Source organism: Schistocerca piceifrons, chromosome 3 (assembly GCF_021461385.2).
Source record: "Schistocerca piceifrons isolate TAMUIC-IGC-003096 chromosome 3, iqSchPice1.1, whole genome shotgun sequence".
NCBI classification, from domain to species: Eukaryota; Metazoa; Arthropoda; class Insecta; order Orthoptera; family Acrididae; genus Schistocerca; species Schistocerca piceifrons.
In genome coordinates, this window is record NC_060140.1 from 653,861,948 (window position 1) to 653,885,562 (window position 23,615).

Below are 23,615 nucleotides of genomic sequence, written 5' to 3' on the forward strand. Positions count from 1 at the left end.
CAGATAGGACTGTTGTCTTATATAACAAAAGATTTGTATTTTCATTCTTTTGTGTGCTGGCTAACAGGGGTACAGTTGGTGCAGGGGATATAATAACCACATTAGACAAAATGAGATATTTGAAATGTTCAAAGCTATCCCAAGATATTTAACTTGGCTGGTCCATTTGATTTCCTGGTTGCAGGGAACAAGTCTGTCGCGAACGTCTGGATGTCGGTGACTGAACAATATCGCTCTGGTTTTTCCAGCGTTCAATCTGATTTGGTTCGTTATTGCCAATTCTTGAGTGAGTTGACGTTGTAGTCGGCTGCCCGACTGTAAGGCTTTGTCGTCTATAAACTGAGCAATGACGACTTGGAGCACCACTGACAAACATGAAATAAGGAGTGTCGGTGGCACAGCAGATCTTTATGGATTTTTGGAACATAACCTAGACCAGCTTAGAGACAGAATTGATGACACTTTCTGCAGGACCTGACCATCATTTTGCAGGAGAATGCTCAAGCACGTACAGTGCAAGCTGTTACTGATTTGTTTGACTGATGGGGATGCTATGTGCTATACCACCTACTGCATTCCCCGGTCTTAAGCCCTCGTGAGTTCATTGCGATTTCCAAACTGAAGGAAACACTTCACGGCATTCGCTTCAAAACTGCTACAAATTCGTCGGGCAATTGACCGCGCCGCTCGAACTGTCCACACAACTGGCACTGCTAAGAGTATCCTGCGACTTCCACATCACTGTCGACGGGCTATACACAATCCTGGTGACTACTCTGGAGGTCAGTAAAACTTTGAACACACATCTATTTTGTACGAGCTGTAAGTAAATAATTTCCGCTATTAATGTCGAACCCTCGCATAAAAGGTGACAATGTTAGATGACTGTCAAAAATACATAGGTGGACAATACTGATCCATTTTACATAAAAATTAGACAATAAACGCAGATTCTGAGAGAGGCACAAAGATCTAATAACTTTATAATACTTAAAAATAATTTGATTATTTTATTTTAGAGTTAAAATACGCGTAGTCACTGAAGAATTTGAATGATGCCATGGTGTAACTGTGACGCTGGTTGACAAATGAACTAATTATCACGATGAAGATGCGATGAGGAATATGACTAAAGGGTCATGTAGAACCGCAGGTAGCGACTAGCAGTGTGCAAGGTGGGTGAAAGGGAACGAAGAAAATGGGAGGATGGTGTGCGGATGAGCTTTGTGGTTAGGGTTGAAAACAGGGTTGTACCTCAGTATGGATGTCATCGCTGGGGAGTGAGAGTTTGTTGAAACTCTGGCGATGGAAGATGCATCGGAGGTGGATGTAATGGCTTGGTAAGATACCTAGATTGGTTATTAGTGATCGAGATATTGATTTCTGGAACTGGGCTTTGCGATTAATGTATCGGAACCGAAGATGCTCTAAGAAGAGAAGAAGGTGGAGGAAGTGGATGAGTTGATACAGGACCTGAGTTGGGAAAGGTAGGAGAATGCACAGTAAGAGGCAGTATGCATGTCTTTCAAGGATTTCAATCGACGTGTAGAACTTAGGTGACGCAGAGATCCAGACAACATTGGTGTACGTTAGGATGCGGCAAATGGTTGACTTGTAGGTGAGAGTAATGGTAGAAGGATGGAGATCGCAGGTGCGGACTGTAAACAGTTTTAGTAGTTTTAGTCAGTTTCTGGCTTTGCTTTGGATGCAACCAGATGTGCTGTCTCTGTTAGTTTTCGGTCGAGAGCTAATCCTAAATACTTTACTTTTTTGCTGGGATGGGTTGGTTGTAGTTGGAGAGATAAAAATCTGGACGATGGAGGCACCGACTCCTGCAACTGAAGATGTTGGCTTGGTTTTTCTGTGGATTTGGTTGAAGTTTTCATATATTACACCACTTGACTGGAAGATTTATCTGGCATTAAGCGGTTTATGAACTTATTGCGGAAGGAACGTTTGGGTGGTGGTTTGGGAATATCTACAGAGTACAGGACGTAAAGAAGGGATTGAAGGGCAGAGCCTTGAGGCACGTCTGCAACAGGATGAAAGACTCTGGAGGAGGCATAGTTCATTGTGACATATTTATAACGGTGTTGAAGGAAGGATGCTATAGGGCGGACATAATTACCTCAGAGTGCTTAGGTCAGTAGCTCTAAGAGCAGTCCAGATTTCTAGATCTGGTTGAAGGTAGAGGGTAGATAAGTATGTTGGACCTTCGTTTATTGATTAGTTGTGAGATTAGGTGTAGGAGGTAAAGAAGCTGATAGTTAATTGAACAATTCGGAAGAAAGGTACACAGGTTATTGGAAGTGTGTACATTAGTTACAATGTGCTAAACTTTTGAAACTTTGTGGTAAGATTTTATGGGACCAAACTGCTTAGGTCATCGGTCTCTAAGGTTACAAACCACGTAATCTAACTTAAACTAACTTACGCTGCGGACAACACACACACACCCATGCCAGAAGGAGGACTCGAACCTCCGATAGGGGAGGGAGGGGGTGGAGGGGGAGGGGGCGCACGGACCGTGAGAGGACGCTTCAGATTGCGCCGCTACCCCGCGTGGTGTAAGGTGCTGAGGGATTCACTGGTTAAGAATAGTTTCAAAAATTTTGCTGAAAACTGACGTCAGGTTGATAGGTGACTATGATGAGGTCTGCGACGGTGGTTTACCAATTTTCAGTAAGAGGAGGACTCTGGACGCTTTCCACAGCTCTGGATAATAATCTATGCACAGGACCGTATTTGATACGATTCCAAGGATTTCACAACAGGTTCTGGGACATTTCTTGAGGTGGCGGTAGGTAATTGTATCGGGTCCAGGTGCAGTCTTTTGCTTTTTATCGATTTTTGTGTAATGGCTTCAGCTGTTATTGACATATTTAGTCCTCTTCAGGATCTGCTGTGAAGTACTAGAAGTTTATTGCAAGAGATGGAATAGTTGTGTTGGTATGTTCATAAAAGTAAGGGTTCATCGTTTAATGAAAAATGAGATCATATGGGATGGTGAACATGTCCCACGTAGGATGCAACGTGGTTTGCGTTGCTGGAAGTGCTGTATTGTTATGAAGGAGAGGATGGGATGGAATAAGTTTGTTTCTGGAGAGTCTATGGAATGCTATCCAATACTTTGTAGCGTAGATACGTGTTTCGTTTAGCGCATGTCATGTGCAAGCTCCAACGCCCTTTGGCTTGTAAGTAACTGCGAACACATCGCTGGAGATGGCAGTGGCGTGTGATCGTGTCTCGTTAACGATTATGACGGAATTCTTTGTTAAATAACAGAATTCTTCTGACAAAACAAGAACATATAGAATAACAACAGGACGAGGGGAGCAGAGAGTTTGGAGCGGGAGCCGGCCGAAGTGGCCGTGCGGTTAAAGGCGCTGCAGCGTGGAACCGCAAGACCGCTACGGTCGCAGGTTCGAATCCTGCCTCGGGCATGGATGTTTGTGATGTCCTTAGGTTAGTTAGGTTTAATTAGTTCTAAGTTCTAGGGGACTAATGACCTCAGCAGTTGAGTCCCATAGTGCTCAGAGCCATTTGAACCCTTTTTTTTTTTTTTGGAGCGGGATATGATAGAAAAAGGGATCCGAGACTTTGTGTTTTAAGAAGTCAGCCTCTCTTTGGAGGTCGTCAGGGTTTTGAAGGTTGGCTTTCGATTATGGTATTAATGAGGACCCTGTATGCAGTCTTGTCTGTATGGGATCCTACCCATTCGTCTCGTATATGGTGCCTAAAGGATTTTGCAATCTCGGAATGCTAGACATCAGTTCGAGCAAATAACGTTAATAGTTTTTATTACAAAGAAGAAGATTGACAATACTTAACTTGGAATTTACAATAGTGTCGCCAGCGACGGGTGACATGCAAACAATAGAAGTAAGCAATTGATATGGATCACACTCCACTGCTATCGTAGTGCTCTTCAAGTATTTCTAGTACTGGGATAATACTGTCCGGCCAAAGCTGGCAGGAGCGGCGCTTATATTCTCTTCGACTAGACGGCGCTCCAGTCGTGGTGCGGTCCTTGTCAGCGGGCTATTGGCTGACGTCGTCTCACCGCCTTCCTTGCTCTTGTGGTCTTCCTCTTCGTGCCGGCGCTTCTTGACACGCCAGAACATTCCTTCCCCCACTCGCACCCCAAAGCGTCGGACCGTCGTCGTGTAGGGAATGCGAACACGACAGGTGAGACAGGAGTGTGGGTGCAACGTGGGGCCAGAAGCTGTGGCTGCAGGAAACGTCAAGCTTAGGACCGTACCCCGGCATCCGACCTGCGCTCTGGTGAACACGTCGCCCGGGAAACGACCTGGAGGGTATGAGTCCACCTCCTACTGTCAAGAACGAGATGAAGAAGGCGGCGACTGCTGGGGGAACAGACACTGAAAGATCATTGTGCACATGACAAAGGCGAAGTTGATTTAGATGTCAGCGTTGCAATCCATCTGAAATTGAAATAAGGTACATGCAAGCGCCAAGTCGACGGACGATCTCGCATCGCGTCCACCGTCAGCTGCCGATAGAAACTCTGTAAAAGACAGTTCCATGCGGCCTTAATTCGGTGACGGCTGCTGAACCAGGTGGAACAGGTGGATCAGTGTCCGCTGGCGGCAGCCTCGAAACAATTCCGCCGGCGATGGACCATCTGGTGGGTGCGAACAATATGAGGCGAGAAATAGTTGCAATGCTTGATCCCTGGTAATTGCGGAGAGAAGTTTGGTCATCTACTGCTCGAAGGTTCTGACAAAACGTTACGCTTCGCCGTTTGACTGTGGATGGAACGGTTCACTAGTCAGATGCCGTACGACATTGCGTTCACAGAATGTTTCAAATTCCGTTGACGTGAACTGAGGTCCGTTGTCTGACACTATTACCTCGTGTAAACCTTCTAGGCCAAAAATAGAGGACAACACCTGAGTTGTACTACGTGATCTTGTCGAGATCATTGGCACAGCAAAAGGAAACTTGCTGTACGAGTCAACCTGAACAAACCATCGAGTGTTCCAAAAAGGTGCTGAAAAGTCTGTGTGCACACGTTGCCATGGGGATTTGCGACTTGGTCCAAGCAGAGAATTTCTGTGGCGGAGCGGGCGGATTCTCCGCACATGCGTGAATACTGTGACCCACCTTGCCAAGTACAGTGTCGACGCGCTAACTGTTTCGTACGAACAATCCCGCAGTGTCCTTGATGAACTAAATACAACACTTCCTTTTGCAAAGCTTTAGAGATTAGAGATCTATACATGTGACTCTCCACTGCCATTCTGGACAAGAATCACTCCTTTCTGTACAGCGAGGCTATGCTGACGTGCAAAGTTTCAGTGCACTACGGAGTTCTTTATGCTATTCATGGAAGGAGGCCAAGATGCGCGAATGCATGTTAGCAAAATGTTTAAATGTGAATCAGCTTCCGTAGCCTGTGTAATTTTTCTGTAGTTCAGTGGAAAAGATTGAAGCAATTCAGAATCCTGAGCATGGATATGACAACAAGATGCAACAATACGTCAAGATCTATATGAGGGCCAATGGGAAGACGTGAGAGTGTGTCCGCATTACCATGTTGAGCTGTTGGACGTTACAGAAACTCTTACTAGTATCGAGAGAACAACAGAGCCCATCCGTGCAATTTTTGGGCAGTTCGTACAGGAACCGATTTCGTCGCATGAAACGAGGACTGCAAAGGCTTGTGATCCGTTACTAAGTAGAATTTTCTGCCATACAAATAGTGGGGATATTTGGCGACACTATACACTATAGCCAAAGCCTCTTTTTCAATTTGTGAATAATTACACTGGGATTGGGTCAACACTTTAGTTGCGAAAGCAGTAGGCCTGTCTTTAACACCAATTCTGCGCGAAAGCACTGCACTGATTCCGTAAGAGGAAGCGTCAACTTGCAATGCAACTAGTTTGTCAGCATCAAAGTGAACTAAGCATCGATAACTGAGCAATGCATCTTTAAGTTTTTGAAAAGCTAGTTGGCGCTCATCTGTCCAAACAAAGGAGACATTCTTGCGACGCAAGCGATGCAATGGTGCTGCGATTTGTGCAGCATTTGGCATGAACCGAATAAACTAGTTCTTTTTCCCTAAAACTGGTTGAAATTCTGTGATATTTTGTACAATTGGTAAGTCTTGTATGGCTAACAAATGCGACTGAAGAGGATGTACACCTTGATTGTTTGTGACATGACCAAGATACTGCAACTCAGGTTTAAAAAAAAAAAAATCACACTTGTACAGTCTACACTATAGTCCTGCATCAGATAGCACACGAAACAAAGCATGTGAATTTGCAATGTGTACTTCAGGTGTTCGATCTCAAATAGTTGGAACTGTTTGGCAATTGTGCAGTTAGCTGTTCCGAATGCCGTTGGAAAATCGTGGGTGCTGAAGCACTGCCAAAAGGCAAACGCAGAAATTTAAACTAGCCCATATGAGTATTTACTACACAAACATTTTGAGATTCTTCACCGAGCGGTATTTTGAGATAAGAGTCGCGCAAGTCTATTTTTGAAAGTAGCATCCAGCGCCTAATTTGGGCGTGGCAATAGATAACTATCAATGACAATATGTGGGTTGACTGTAGACTTAAGTCAACACAGAGGCGAATGCGACCTGAAAGTTTGGGGAGCAAAACCACTGGGTGTGCCCATTGACTGGCTAAAATTGAAATGCAAATGTCGTGTGACTAGCGCCTCCCGTTGAGTAGACCGTTCGCAGGGTGCAAGTCGTGACGTCGGCTACTTGCGCGTTGACGGGGATGAAATGATGATGATTAAGACAACACAACACCCAGTCCCTGAGCGGGGAAAATCTCCGACCCAACCGGAAATCGAGCCCGGGCCCTTAGAATTGACATCCTGTCGCGCTGACCACTCAGTTACCAGGGGCAGACATTAACTAGCTTATACGGGTGCAATTCTTTCCGTTCAGCAACGACTTTGTCCCATAATGCAATGAGAACAGTTCTGGCCAGACTAAATTTCGTCTGAGTATTGTCTTTCAGCATAATATGTGCTACAAAACTGTTAGCTTTGCCTAAACTGTCAGATAAGAGTTCTGGGAATTCTGTTATCAAGATAGCTACACTGTCTATTGTATTGAATGCAGTCACTGACAGCACATTGTTCTGAATGTTAAAGCCAGACAAATCAAATTAATCAATACCAAATATGTTCTCACATTCGCTTGACAGTAGCACTGTAAAAATGCGGGAAAATGTATATAGGCCAGACCATCCGGACTGTACAAATGGCTCTGAGCACTATGGGACTTAACATCTATGCTCATCAGTCACCTAGAACTTAGAACTACTTAAACCTAACTAACCTAAGGACATCACACAACGCCCAGTCATCACGAGGCAGAGAAAATCCCTGACCCCGCCGGGAATCGAACCCGGGAACCCGGGCGCGGGAAGCGAGAACGCTACCGCACGACCACGAGCTGCGGACCCGGACTGTACTGGAGAGACGTAGTGAACATAAACGTCACACAGACAATGCACAGCCGACCAAATTCGCCGTGGCAGAGCACTGCATCTCACATGGACATTACGTGAACTACGATGGCACATAGGTGTTACAGCAGTCGAACACCTTCTGGGATTGTCTCCTCAAAGAGGCAGTGGAGATCCGGCTGCATGACGAACTAATAAATATAGACAGTGGTTTCCAGCTAAGCAAAGCCTGGGATCCAGCTTTGAGTATGATTAAAACACAACGACAGTCTACACGGAAATCTGCTCCTATCAAGACGCCTGAAGAAGAAGAAGAAGAAGAAGCATTATCACCACGTCGGCAGAGTTCCGCAAGCGGCCGTAGCCGCAGAAGGACCATGATCTGTCGCGGGACACCGCGCTTCCTCCACCACCCAGCGCCGCGCTTCCCCCACCACCTAGCGCCGCGCTTCCCCCACCACCGGCCGCTGACCGCTTGTAAGCGCACAGACGGAGGCTGCGGGAGAGGGGTAGAGATTTTATAAAGTCGGCATCCATCAGAGATCAATGAGATACCAAGAACGCTTGAAGATAGCAAGAAGTCGGCTTGCCGAAATATCGCGCCTTTTGGACGACGCTACGCGGCTGAATACCCGAGAAATTTTGAAGACTGTAAAAGTCAATGTTCGTGTATGCAAGCGATACATTTCAGGCAAAGTACACGTTCCGAGAACAGGAATGTCTTGTCCATTATAACCTCTCAGTCTCATGCTAGTTTAAGACAGGCATGGGGAGCCTAACTAAAAATGGTTCAAATGACTCTGAGCACTATGTGACTTAACATCTGAGGTCATCAATCCTCTAGAACTTAGAACTACTTAAACCTAACTAACCTAAGGACATTACACACATCCATGCGCGAGGCAGGATTCGAACCTGCGACCGTAGCGATCGCGCGGTTTTGGGCAGCCTATCAGTTCACACTGGTGATGATTGAGCACTGTGACAGAGGAACCCGTGTACAACTGAAATTTCACACATTACCCACAAAAATGAACAACCACTTTGTTTGACTGGCATATCGCTGAAGAAACTTCACACTTGCTAGTTTTGCTAATGCCTGTTGCAGACTTTGAATATACTGCATTAATGAGATGGGGCTTGTGATGTGAGTTTTGTGAGTGGGTCGAATTCTTATGTTTGTCCCACTGCAAACATATTGATTGTACATCTTCTTTCCTACCATAAGCGCAACACTGAGCTTGACGGAGGGGCAGTCTTGGCGTCTGTGCTATGTGTAGCACCGCGGGCAAGACTTAATTCTGTTTGCCTGTGTAGCCACCTATGTAGCGAACAGCTTACGTGGCATGGAAGGTTGTTTACTCGGTGTGGCGAGCTGCTGCCGCCGCCGAATGGGCCGATCAGAACTAAGGGTCTCTACCGATCAAATAGCTGGCCGCTCAAATGTATGAGCCGAAAGGGGTTGGGTTGGGTTGCTTGGGGGAAGAGACGAAACAGCGTGGTCATCAGTCTCATGGGATTAGGGAAGAACGGAGAAGGAAGTCGGCCGTGCCCTTTCAAAGGAACCATCCCGGCATTTGCCTGGAGCGATTTAGGGAAATCACGGAAAACCTAAATCAGGATGGCCGAACCCGGGATTGAACCGTCGTCCTCCCGAATGCGAGGCCAGTGTGAGCCGAAAAGGAACCTGAATCGTACTGATCTAATATTTGCACTACCTGCTGAAATGATGGATCGGACTGTTTCAGAATCTGTTCTCATAGTTTGACATCAGGTACACTGCACACGATCATATCTTGCAACATAGCGTCTGAGTATAAAGCACCATAAGCACATTTGAATTTGCATTTCCTTGTCATTCTCCACTTATCGTGAGTTTGTTCTGACTGTTTTTTTGCAATGAAAGAACTGATACCTAGCTGCTACCACACTCACTTGTTGGTCGTAATAGTTAGTTAGCGAAGAGATAACATTGTCATACGTAAGTTCACTTGGAGTGATGTTAGGAAAGAGTTATTGAATTAATCTGAACACTGCACTTCATACCGTGGGTAACAAATATGGAAGTTTCACAGTACCTGGTATATTGTGAGCGATAAGTTGGGCTTCGAACTGGAACAACCACTCGAGCCATTCCTCTTCCTGTTCACGAAACTGTCGAGAAGGTGGTAAGACCGTAGGTGTTGCTGTATGTGGAGCTTGTTCCGTTGGGCATGCAGTGTTGGCCAGTAGCTGCTGCATCGTGTTGAATAACGAAGAGATCTGTTGCATCTGGAATTGAAACATCTGCATTAGCTGTGTGGCATCTAATGCTTGTAGCTGTGGTGCCTGAGCGGGCCGGGGTGGAGGGGGGGTGGCATGTTGGAGGACACAACTAACAGACAAAGCCAGCAAGCAAAGAAATTTTCTGCAATGCCCACCTGAAAAGACTGATTAGCAAAAACGACAAGATACTGTTAAATAAATGAAACGCCCCTGCAAAGAAAAGACAAAAGAAAGTTAAGGTGCCCGCAACACAGCAACATACAAAATTCCTTGGCCGTCTGGCACTGGGTTTGGTGGATACATACTGCCAAATGTGGATTCCTGCCTACTTGTCTCGTATATGGTGCTTAAAGGATGCTGCATTCTCGAATACTACACAACAATTCAAGCAAATAACATTAACAGTTTTTATTACAAATAAGCAGACTGACAATACTTAATTTTTATTTCACATTGGTGTCACAAACAATCAAAGTCCTTTCGTGCACACAAGGTCCATGTAAGCAACTGATATGGATCACACATCAATGCTATCGCAGTGCTCTGCTAGTACTGGGCAAATGCTGTCCGACCAAGGCTGTCAGAAGCGGCGCCTATGTTCCCTTCGACTAGAGGGCTCTCCTGTCGTGGTGCGGTCCCTCTCAGCAGGCTATTGGCTGATTCATCCCACTGCCTTCTTTGCTCTTGTGATCTTCGTCGTCGTGCTGGCACTTGTCGATATGCCAGAAAAGTCTGCATGAAAATGGGCCTGGATATGTTGGGGTGGATGATAAGTTGTTCAGTATGGGTTTGGTAGGAAATATGAAATCTGAAGAGGCACAGGTAGGTGATAACTCCCAGCTGGATCTAGAACTTCAACTGGGGTGCGCCTCAAGAGGTTTGGGGGTAGAATAAGGGCATCATGGGAGGTATCAGTGTAACCACCGTTTTCCATTTGGTGTGCTGGAGTGAAGGTTAAGATAAAGGTCTGACCTAGATGAGTCAGGAAATTATAAGGCATGGGATTGTTAGGACGGACGTAGAAAGAGTTGTGAGTTTTGGTTGAAACTGGTGAGGATGAAGTGCTCAGTTGGATCATTTAAGAATTGTTGCGGAGCAGATGGGGTATTTCGGAAATGGGCGATGGATACCTCGCCATGGGCACTAGGACAGCGAAATGAATGGGATCTAGTATGTAAAGAGATGGGGTTATGGAATCGTATGGCTGGAGAAAGGTTTCATTGAGGAGTGAGGCATGGATTTCTTGATGTTGGAGGATTTGGATAAGATGATGTTTATTGGAGTGGAGAGACCAGACATTTTGGTAGAGGATACGGTAAGGCTGCTGCATCATTTTCAGTTAAACAAGGTGGGGTTTTAAGGGTACATCAGAAAGTTTTTAGATTGAGAAATTCGGGATCACATCTGCTGAGCAAGTAGAAAGGGGAATATAGTAGGTGTTCCCATTCTGAAATGATCTCGACCTCCAAATCATCTGCGTCTGGGAGAATTAGGTGGGTACTTTCAGGTTCACCCTGATGGTCACTTTCATTGGTCACTTTTAGTGGTAATTTTTGGGACTGTAGGTTGTAGGACTACTGGTGGTAGGGTAAGTTTACCTGCTGGTACCGATATACGTGTCATAGTTGGTTTTATGAATGGCGGTCTCGGGGCTGCCCCTGTGACGCTGTGGCTGCTACTGTCGTTGACGATGCTGCGGCTGATGACGCTGCTGGTGATGATGTAGCTTCTGCTTGGAGGGTTAGCGGTGATGGTGATAATGCTGTGTCCTGGGCGGTCAGCGGCGCCGTTGGTTGTGCTGGAGAGCTGTTAAAGGGCCCTGCCAACGTTCGGCAGGTAGTTGTTGGCCACGTTGGAGCCGGTGTTGTATAGATTGCGGCTGTAGTTGTTGTGGCAGTTGTTTTGGCGATGTCCTCATTCTGAAGCCTGGTCATCGTATAGTAATCTGGCGATGGAGGTAGCGTCCGTCAGCGACGGAAGATGCTGGCTGACCTCTCGGCAAAAGTATTGTAAACACTGCCGCCGATGGGTGTTGCAGCAGCAGTGACACTTCGATGCGGTATCAGAGTGGTTTCGACTAACAGATTCCAAATCGAGAAGAGTTGCCCGTAGCAGTTCAGTGGAGTCAAGGGACTCGGACCCTTTTTGTGGGGTGAAGCTCGGCGTGCGGCCATTTAGAAACATGCGACGGGCAGTCAGCGGAGCAGCAGTGAGGTCATGTGATTTCTACCTTCTCTGGTAGCGTGTATGCGTGGCGCTATCGCTCGTAGAACATCGAGTGAAGGAAAGAACGAGCTCATCATGCTGCAAGCAGACATTACTTTTAAAATTGCCGTCCCTAGTGTACTTAAACCTAACTAACCTAAGGTCATCACACACATCCATGCCCGAGGCAGGATTCGAACCTGCGACCGTAGCAGGCGCGCGGTTCCGGACTGAAGCGCCTAGAACCGCTCGGCCACGGTCGCTAGCTAGCCACGAAGTCATCCTGGGAGCAGCACAGAGTTCCTCACTCACTCTTCTTCATTTTGTTGTACACTGAAGACACAAAGAAACTGATATACCTGCCTAATATCGTGTAGCCCCCCCACCCCGAGACCGCGGAAGTTCCGTAACACGACAAGTGTCTGAACCAGCGCTGGAGGAAGCTGACACAATGAATTCTGCAGGGCTCTCCATAAATCCGTAAGAGTACAGCGGAGTGGAGATTTCTCTGTACAGCACGTTGCAAGGCATTCGAGACATGCCCAGTAATGATCACGTCTGAAGAATTTGGTGACCAGCGGACACACTTAACCTCAGGAGAAAGTTCATGCAGCCACTCTGCAGCCATTCTGGACGTGAGGGTTGTCGCAATGTCCTGCTGGAATTGCCCAAGTCTATCGGAATGCACAATGGGCATGAATGGATGTAGGTGATCATACAGCATTCTTACGTACGTGTCATCTGTCAGGGTCGTATCTAGACGTATCAGTGGTCTCATATCACTCCACCTGCACACGCCTCACACCATTACAAGCCTCCACCCGCTTGAACAATCCTCTGTTGACATACTGAGTCCATGGATTCATGAGATGGTCTCCATGCTCGTACACGTCAATCAATTGGATACAATTTTAAACGAGAATCTTCTGACCAAGCATAATGTTTCCAATCAACAGTCGAACGTTTTTGTTGACGGACTCACGCGAGGGGTGAAGCTTTGTGTCGCCCAGTCATCAATGGTACACGAGTGGGTCTTCGCCTCCGAAAGCCCATACTGATGATGTTCCATTGAATGGTCCGCTCGCTGACACTTGTTCATTGCACAGCACTGAAATCTTCTGTAATTTGCGGAAGGGTGCACTTCTGTCGTGCTGAACGATTCTCTTCAGTCGTCATTGGTCACTCCATTCTTTCATGACATTTTCCGGCAGCAGCGATGTCGGAGATTTGATGGTTAACCCGATTCCTGATATTCACGGTACACTCTTGAAATGGTCGTATGAGAAAATCCCCACTTCATCGCCACCTCTGAGATGCAGTATCTCATTTGCTCGTGCGCCGACTATAACACTAAATTCAAATTCACTGAAATTCACTTAAATTCTGGAAACATCCCCCAGGCTGTGGCTAAGCCATGTCTCCGCAATATCCTATCTTTCAGGAGCGCTAGTTCTGCTTGGTTCGCAGGAGAGCTTCTGTAAAGTTTGGAAGGTAGGAGACGAGGTACTGGCAGAAGTAAAGCTGTGTGTACCGGGCGTGAGTCGTGCTTCGGTAGCTCAGTTAGTAGAGCACTTGCCCGTGAAAGGCAAAGGTCCCCAGTTCGAGTCTCGGTCGGGCACACAGTTTTAATCTGCCAGGAAGTTTCACTTAAATCTTTATAATCGCAGTAGTCGCAGCAGCTGCGCCAGACACTTGTTTTCTTATACAAGGTGAGTCACCTAACATTACCGCTGAATATATTTCGTAAACCACATCAAATACTGACGAATCGATGCCACAGACCGAACGTGAGAAGAGGGGCTAGTGTAATTGTTTAATACAAGCCATACAAAAATGCACGGAAGTATGTTTTCTAACACAAACCTACGTTTTTTTAAATGGAACCCCGTTAGTTTTGTAAGCACATCTGAACTTATAAACAAATACGTAATCAATGCCGTTTGTTGCATTGTAAAATGTTAATTACATCCGGAGATACTGTAACCTAAATTTGACGCTTGAGTACCACTCCTCCGCTGTTCGATCGTGTGTATTGGAGAGCACCGAATTACGTAGGGATCCAAAGGGAACGGTGATGGACCTTAGGTAGTGAAGAGACTGGAACAGCACATTACGTCCACATGCTAACACCATTTTATTGGTCTTTTTCACTGACGCACACGTACATTACCATGAGGGGTAGGGTACACGTACACACGTGGTTTCCGTTTTCAATTACGGAGTGGAATAGAGTGTGTCCCGACAAGTCAGGCCAGTAGATGTTCAATGTGGTGGCCATCTTTTGCTGCACACAACTGCAATCTCTGGCGTAATGAATGTCGTACACGCCGCAGTACATCTTGTGTAATGTCGCCGCAGGCTGCCACAATGCGTTGTTTCATATCCTTTCGTGTTGTAGACACATCACGGTACACATTCTCCTTCAACGTACCCCACAGAAAGAAGTCCAGAGGTGTAAGATCAGGAGACCAGGCTGACCAATTTATGCGTCCTTCACGTTCTATGAAAAGCCCGTCGAACATCCTGTCAAGGGTCAGCCTAGTGTTAATTGCGGGATGTGCAGATGCACCATCATGCTGATACACACATACGTCGACGCGTTTCCAGTGGGACATTTTCGAGCAACGTTGGCAGATCATTCTGTAGAAACGCGATGTATGTTGCAGCTGTTTGTTACAACACGCAACTGAACGTCGCAGGTTTCAAGCGTCAACTTTAGGTTACAATATCTCAGGATGTAATTAACATTTTACAATGCAACAAACGGCACTGATTACGTATTTGTTTATATGTCCAGATGTGATAACAAAACTAACGTGGTTCCATTTAAAAAAACGTAGGTATATGTGAAAAAACATACGTCCGTGCATTTTTGTATGGTTTGTATTAAACAATTACACTAGCCCCTCTCCTCACGTTCGGTCTGTGGAATCGATTCGTCAGTATTTGATGTGGTTTACGAAACATATCCAGCGGTAACGTTAGGTGACTCCCCCTGTATAGGCTTTTCCGACTGTAGTGCCGTATTCTACCTGTTTACATATCTCCACATTTCAGTATGCTTTCCCATATCAGTTTCTTCGGACCCTCTAGTGCATACTTTGACATTTATTTCTGGTTATATTGCTCATCGTTCAGTGATTGCCCTTGCATGGGGGCTTAATTAAATAAATTTGAAAATACTTTTAATTTTAGTATGTCCGATTACGTAAGTCTCGTAACCGGTTGGCCCTGACTAGTATTATTACGCAATCTGACTGCAACAAACAATGTAAGAAGATTTTCGTAAACACAATTAATTAATTAAGACCCCAGCAACTATAAAAATCTACGAAGCCAACAAGCACAAGAGTAACTGTTCTGTATGTGGGAGTGTGACTCAACGTCCACATCTGGCACAGTTCTTTTCCAACAAGACAAGAATTTTCTTTTTAAATACCAACTATGCTGACGTGACAAAAGAAAATTTAGAAAAACTATAATTACGCAAGAAAACCAGAATTCCACTCTAATCCAAGAACACAAGCCAGATGCTTTGTTGACTGAACCTGTAGTGACACATTATTTCAGATAGACAATTAATAAAAAAAAACATTATAAATTTTACCTTCATATATATTGACGAAATGCACTCATTACAATAACATCTGCTATCTCTCCCATCAAATAACTGTATAAAACAAGGAGCAACACTCTTTACTACCACATCTCACTCCGACTTCACGACAATCACGAGCTCTTAACACACACTGTGCTCTCTACTAGCACTGACTGCCACGAACTCTCAACAACCACTGTGGAGGCGGCTTAATAGTACTCTTTGGCGCACTCTCTGGCGCAGTGGCACAGTGTAGCCACCTTTCATATGCCCTTCCTCCACAGGCCAGAATTTGATGGTATTTTTGCCAGCATTGGTGGTGAAAATACCACCAAATTCGTCCAGAAAAATACAAACAAAAATAAAAGATAATATTAATACCTAAACATCACATAACTAGTTAAAAATTTTGGCTTTGCACTGACCTTTCACTAACCTAACATATGAAATACAGTAAGCAATACAACTTCTTTTCATACATGTGACTTTACATAATAGTTTACACAATATACAAAAAATCAGTTTATACAAATGTTCACATAAAATGCTTGCAATGATTAGTTTATACAAAAAAGAACACCAACAGGTAACATCTTTTCAGTAAAAGCAGTCCATCAGTTGCACCCAGTAAAGTTTAGCAGGTACACCCAGCAACAAGTCATATTAATTCAGTAGAAGCAGTTCATCAGTTGCACCCAGCAATGTTGAGTTGGTGCAGACAGCAACCAGTGACTTAATTTCAGTAAAAACAGTTCATCAGTTGCACCCACCAATGTTGAGTGCAGGTGCAGACACCAACAAGTGACACCATTTCAGTAGAAGCAGTCCATTAGTGGCATCAGCAATGTTGATCAGGTGCACACAGCAACAGGGGACATCTTTTCAGTAGAAGCAGTTCATCAGTTGCACCCAGCAATGTTGAGTTGGTGCAGACAGCAACCAGTGACTTTATTTCAGTAAAAACAGTTCATCAGTTGCACCCAGCAATGTTGAGTGCAGGTGCAGACACCAACAAGTGACACCATTTCGGTAGGAGTAGTCCATCAGTTGCACCCAGCAATGTTGAGCAGGTGCAGACAGCAACAAGTCACATCATTTCAGTAGAAGCAGTCCATCAGTTGCACCCAGCAAAGTTTAGCAGGTGCAGACACCAACAAGTGACACCATTTCAGTGGAAGCAGTCCATCAGAGGCACCCAGCAATGTTGAGAGCAGGTGCAGACACCAACAAGTGACACCATTTCAGTAGAAACAGTCCATCAGTTGCACCCAGCAATGTTGAGCAGGTGCAGACAGCATCAAGTGACTTCATTTCAGTAGAAACAGTTCATCAGTTGCACCCAGCAATGTTGAGCAGGTGCAGACACCAAAAAGTGACATTTCTCAGCAGAAGCAGTTCCACAAAATTCACTAACACTGATCACACTGTTCATCAGAGTTTATGAGCAGAAATTAAACATGTCCTAATGTCACACATCATGTTGAAAAGTGCAGGTATCAGTTCAGAATATTTATCTTCACTAATCAGACAGTTCAGGCATGAACAATAGTTTGAATGCACATACAAATGCTTTTACAGTAAGATACAAATCATAACAAACACACAAATGATATCAGATAATTATCCTATTAACTATTACAATACACAAATACCAGTAAACCTATAATATTCATGGGTGTCAGTGCAAGCCACTACCAACAAATAAAATAATATTTAGGAGATAGGTGGGTAGGATTAGGAAAGGAAAACACACAAAACACACAAAACACACTCACTCATCTTTCATCCACATTAAGTACTACTGTGTAATTGAATAGTGTTAACTGTGTAAATGTAATTCTGTCAAAATCTGATGTTCATCATGTGCTTCAAGTAGTAGTGGCAGCAATGTATAACAGTCAATAATAGTTAGGTCAACGTCATAGTCATCATGTCAAGACTAATGTTTGCCAAGCCAGATCAAATGTACTGTTGCTGAACAACTGTCAGTGAGCCACGATATGCAATTACTTCCTCTCTCCAAAAAAAAGTATATACTGCTTATTGATTTAACAAAGTGTGTATAGACAATCTTCCTTCTATTTTAGTGTTCTAGTCTGCTCTCTTCATCCTCTTGTTCCATAAGACCAACAAAAAAAAATATGCTCCTCACTTACTTTACCTCTTATCCACCAAAACTCCAATAATTATCAGCATCACATAATCTCAATAATACCTCAATAATACGTCGATAAATGTAAACCTCAGCACCAATATCACCTTACCTCTTGTCCACAAACAACTTCATATACTCTCAATACCTATAATAATACATCGATAAATATAAACCTCATTGCCAATATCATCTCACTTCCATCACAACTCTTTCCTCTAGTCAGTCTCCTCGAACAAGTACAGATAAAATCCTAATGCAACTTCAATTCAGCATCCCATACAATCCGAAGACACAGTGTCCACACACAACCTCTGTGTAATCCATCTGACCCAAATTTTCTACTCATTATCAATTATAAGACACATTTTGGTTCCTTGTCCATCATTAAATAAAAGAAATGCATACCTGACCTCTAACAGACTTAGTTCGAATAACTCTCAGTAATTAAGTACGATTACGGAGTGTGAATGATCATAATATTTCACAGTATGTACACCACTTCAAGAATTATAGCAGAAGCAAACATGTGGAGTATTTTTTGTGTCAAGTGTCACTTCCTATCTCAATTGCTCACGAAAAATGCAGTGTAATAACTGTTAATGGTCTAAACCTAGTATTGGTATGTCATGTCGTTAGCTTCCTTCCTATTAGCATAAAGTTATACAGCTTCCATAAAACCTCAGCTCATGTGACTTCTATGACTTTCTTGTACTAATGTCGTTCGTCGAATTATAGCAGTTACTTTTCCTATCTTAAAAATATAAGGCACTGAGCGTAAGCAAAACAAGCAATAGCGAGTAAATATACCAGTGGAGAACAGAATGTCAACAAGTGGATGCAGCACAATTCCTACAACGAGGCTCTGCCAAGCGAACAATCTATAATTAATACAGTAGTGTGACCTAAACTCTATGTTTATACACAGTACAACAGCGTTTCTATACACCAAATTAAAGAGCAGTTATGGCAACAAAACAGAAATGTGTAAATATGTAATCCATACAAAAAGCAGCAAACATATATCTTACGTAATAAACAAGTCATTAGCATCCTATCAGCCTAAGCAAATAAATGTTCATATGTAATCTTAATAAGTAAACATGAAGGCGCAAGCAGATAAATCACAAGGTATAAACATATATCTTACGTAATAAACAGGTCATTAGCATCATATCAGCATAAGCAAATAAATGTTCATATGTCATCTTAGCAAGTAAACATGGAGGCGCAAGCAGATAAATCACAAAGTATAACTTACATACCTAAACACATCAGCACAATAAATCAGGTTACAATTATAATTTAAATAAGTAAGCACAGCAGGCACATAATAAAAAAATATGACATCAGTGAAAAAGCATAGCAGCCAAGCGATGCATAATATATACAAATAACAATCCTGTTCATTAATAAAACATTGACAAAAATCAGAAAATGTACGCAAGCACGTCGCTTCACACGTAAATTCATAGAACATGAAATTAGCACAAAGTATGAATCACGTAATCGCGAGCAGCAAATTACGTCTAAAGTACGTACCTAAGTGGAAATATGTTACCTGAAAAATAAACTCAATTAATAGTTACCTTTTTAGTTTATTAGTTTCTTCTTCGAAATTACATTCTTTCTGAAATTTTCTCGATAGCAAGTCGTCTTAACGTCGGAGACACACAGAATTTACCTGTAGTTCTTAAATATTTTATACAACCGTATCCTGAAAAATACTGAATGTTAATAACACAATTCATCAAGTCACTATAGCTTTATACTGAATTTAGTCGGAGAAATTAGACTGTGTGTTTGTTTACGGCTGTCAGTGCATTCGCACTGAGCGCTCGATCAGCTGTAGGCGCGTGACGTAGGAAGCCATTGTTTGCGGTCAACGACTGCCTCGTGCGGCGCGCAGACTTCACTGTTGCTTTGAGTATGTGCCGCCGCCAAAACACAGCGTGGTATCCTTGTACTCTCCGAATGTTTACATGTAGCTGTTAGTTTCTCTAAAGTATGTTATTCCACAAAAATTTTTACGTTAGATATGTGATGTATTCCCTTAGAGCGTCGTGATTTAAGAGTTTCTACTTCGACAGTGTTATCATGAATAATTTTGCGAATTCTATATGGACCGTTATAAAGCAGAAAAAATTTGCGACACAAGCCTTTTCCTTTGTGAGACAAACGGTGGGACTTAATTAATACCTTTTGACCAACTGACAAGATTTTTAAACGACCAGGACGTTTCGCCGATTTCTCTCTTCTAGCAGCCGCAGATGCAATATTTCGTAGAGCCAGGTTGACAACTTCAGAATGTCGCAGTTTCCGTGAAGGCGGAAAAGGAACGATTTCAGAAATGCGATTTGTTGGTACTTTATTTTTTAATATCAATAGAGGCGGTAAAGAAGTTGAGTCATTAGGTAGTTCATTCAGAATGTTTTGAAAAATATGAAGATACTGATCCCAAGTTCTGTGATTCTGATGACAATAAAGACGACACAATTTATTGATTTCCTTCATCCATCTCTCTGAAGCGTTAGATTGAGGGTGAAAAAGTGAAATGAAGATTGGTTTAATTTTACGACGGTGTAAAGTACGAAGCCAAATTTTAGAACGAAACTGTGATCCATTATCTGATATAACCTTATCAACATGACCAACTTCTTTAAGAAAATGTTTGACGAAAGCATTAGATACTGAACGAGCTGTTGCTTTGCGTAAAGGTGTAAAACACACATATTTTGACGTCAGTTCCACTGCTACGAAAATGTACGCAAAACCATTAGTAGAACGAACCACTGGACCAAACAAATCGACTGCAGCCATCTCCTTTAATTTCGCTGGAATGATGGGAAACACCGGTGCTCTGTGAGAAATCGTTGGAGGCTTAGCCATTTGACATAATTTGCATTTGGCAAGAACAGATCGAATACGTTTTTCCATATTACAGAAGTAGCAATTTTCTCGTAATTTGTGAAAGCATTTTCGGGGACCAAAGTGTGCATAACTGAGATGCGTATACCAAATCAATTTATTGACCCACTCATCAGGAATACAAACTAACCAAACGGAGTTGTCGACCGATTTTCGTTTAAAAAGAATGTCATTGCGAACTAAATAATGCTGTCTAATCGCCACACTTTCCTTTCTCCTCCACTTCTCCTTAATGTCCTTCCAGATTGGATCCTTATTTTGCTCCTTAGCGATATCCTGGAGCGAAGACGAAATAAAGTTCTCAAACGCAACACCTTGGATATACATCAAACAATAATTGTTTTCCTTGCAGTCCTCTTCAGCACTTTGTTTCAAACCCATAGGTGCACGTGATAAAGCATCAGCAACAATATTTGAAGAACCCTGTATGTAAACCATACTAAAATCAAATTCCTGTAGGTACAGCGCCCATCGTGACAATCTGCCATGAGTTAATTTTGTCGACATAAGAAATTCCAGAGCTCGATGATCGGTATAAACCTTAGTATGTCTGCCAAACAAAAATGTGCGAAATTTTGTGAAAGCCCATACAACAGCCAAAGCTTCAAGTTCCGTAATCGAATAATTCTTTTCTGATTTAGAAAGAACACGACTTCCAAATGCAATAGTTTTCTGGACTACAACGCCGTTTTCATCTATCTCTTGAAATAAATGTGCACCTAGGCCTTTGTATGATGAGTCCGTCGCCAAACAAAATTCTTTTGATAAATCCGGATGTGAAAGAAGTGGAGCAGCAACTAAAGCATCACGAAGCTGTTCAAATTCTGACTGAGCTTCCTCATCCCAACACCAATTAGATTTCTTTCCAGATAGTTCACATAAACGAGGTGTGGCCAAATCGTCCAATTTAACAAAGCGTCTAAGAAAATTACAGACACCAAGGAAACTGCGAACATCACGTTTTGTAGTAGGTACAGCATAATTACGAATAGCATCTAATTTCTCTGGATCAGGAAGAATACCTTCTGTAGAAATAATGTGACCGAGAAATTTCACCTGAGAACGACCAAATTCAGATTTTTCTAAGTTCACTGTAATACCAACTCGTGCAAAAATACGTAATAATGAATCCAAAATTTTGTTGTGCTCACTCCAAGAACGTTTAGCAATAAGAATGTCGTCAACATAAGAAGTAATGTTGTCACGAAGATAAACAGGTAAAATTTCATTTAAGCTACGAATGAATGCTGCTGAAGATACAGTAAGTCCAAACGGTAATTTCCGAAATTGGTAACAGTTACCAAAGGCTAAAAAGGCAGTATATTTTCTACAATCAGGGTGGAGTTCTATTTGCCAAAAACTTGCGCGCATATCAATTGTGGATAAGACTTTAATTCCATGGAAATGTTGAAGAAGTTCATCTAAATTTTGTGGGCGGTCAGTTTCAGGAATGATGATATTATTTATCTGTCTGGAATCCAGAACCAAACGAATTGACCCATCCTTTTTAAGAACAACGTGTAATGGGCTAGTATAAGGACTGACTGCAGGCTCAATAATGCCCTGATCTAACATGTACTGAAGTTCATTCTTAACCTTGTCTCTGTAAGCCAAAGGAATAGCGTACGTTTTCCCGCGAAATGGTGTGTGTTCTTTTACTTTAAATAAATATTGTAAGCCTTTTATAGTTCCTGTGTGATGACTAAACACTGTAGCATGTGAAGTCAAAATGTGGTGCAGCTCTTCTCTTGCAACGTCATCTGGCACTTCAGCTTTCTTAACCTTTTCGTTAATTAATTCTTCGCTATTAATTATATCATCCATCGCGTCTCTGTATCTGTTGTCATTATCATGAATAAACACATTGTCGTCATAATGCTCAACGAAAACATCAGAAGTAAGAAACCTTAAACATTTTGTATCTGACTCAGATCTTGTTAAACACTCGAAAAATTTTAAACATTTCGGCATTCCGGCAACAGTCAAATTTACACTTCCTTCTTTAAAGTTCAAAATTGCCTTATGTGCGTTAAGAAACTCCATACCTAATATAATTTGTGTACTGAGTAATGGAACAATGATAAAATTAGCAGAAAATTCGTATCCTTGACAAATGAAATTTAAATTGGTCTGTTGTTTGACCTCCACACTTTTTCCGGAAATCGCTCCACGAATTGTAGTTTTAGAAATAGGTAACACAGGACAGGCAATAGTTCTTTCACATATACGAAAAACTGATTCACTAATGACATTCAATGGGCTCCCAGAATCTAAAACTGCAGTGAACTTATTCCTACCCACACATACTTAAATAACAGGATGTAAAAATGCGTCTACATTATTTTCCTTTTCATCTAACAAAATGTCTCTCATGTCTTCCAGGCGTACGTAGTGTAAAGTCGTAGTGTCATTACTTTCTGAACCGTCTATATTGCTGCCAGAAGCCGAAGCTGCAAGTCATTGTCGATTGTTTGCGTCACGTCTTTGAGTATTCGCGTCATTTCGCGGATCCATTTCTACGATTTGCACTTGTCTCTCTGAAATTCTGTCACGTGGAGGATGCCAATTAGGTCCCTCCTGTCTGTTAGATACAAATTCTTGGTTGTGTCTGTTATTAAAATTTCTGTTTTCCTGTCTGTCTGCATAACTACTTCTTGTGTAATTTCGACTGTCATTTCTGAAATTATTGTTGTATCTACTACCCTGACTATTTCTGTAGTAAGAATTTCTATTACTGTATGAATGATTTCTGTCCTGATGATACCGATTACTGTTTCCGTATGATTGATCATTCCGGTACGAATTACCGCTATTGTCTGTGTAATTTCTGTTAGAACGTCTGTTATTGTCATAGGGCTGGTATCTATTGTCGTGTCTGTTACGTCTGTCATTCTCAAAATTACCCATATAACGCCCGTTCCGATCACTATTTCTTTTCTCTGAAAGTCTATTATAAATACTGTTACTGAAAAAGTTACAAGAAGTCCCGTCGTCGTTGTCATACTCC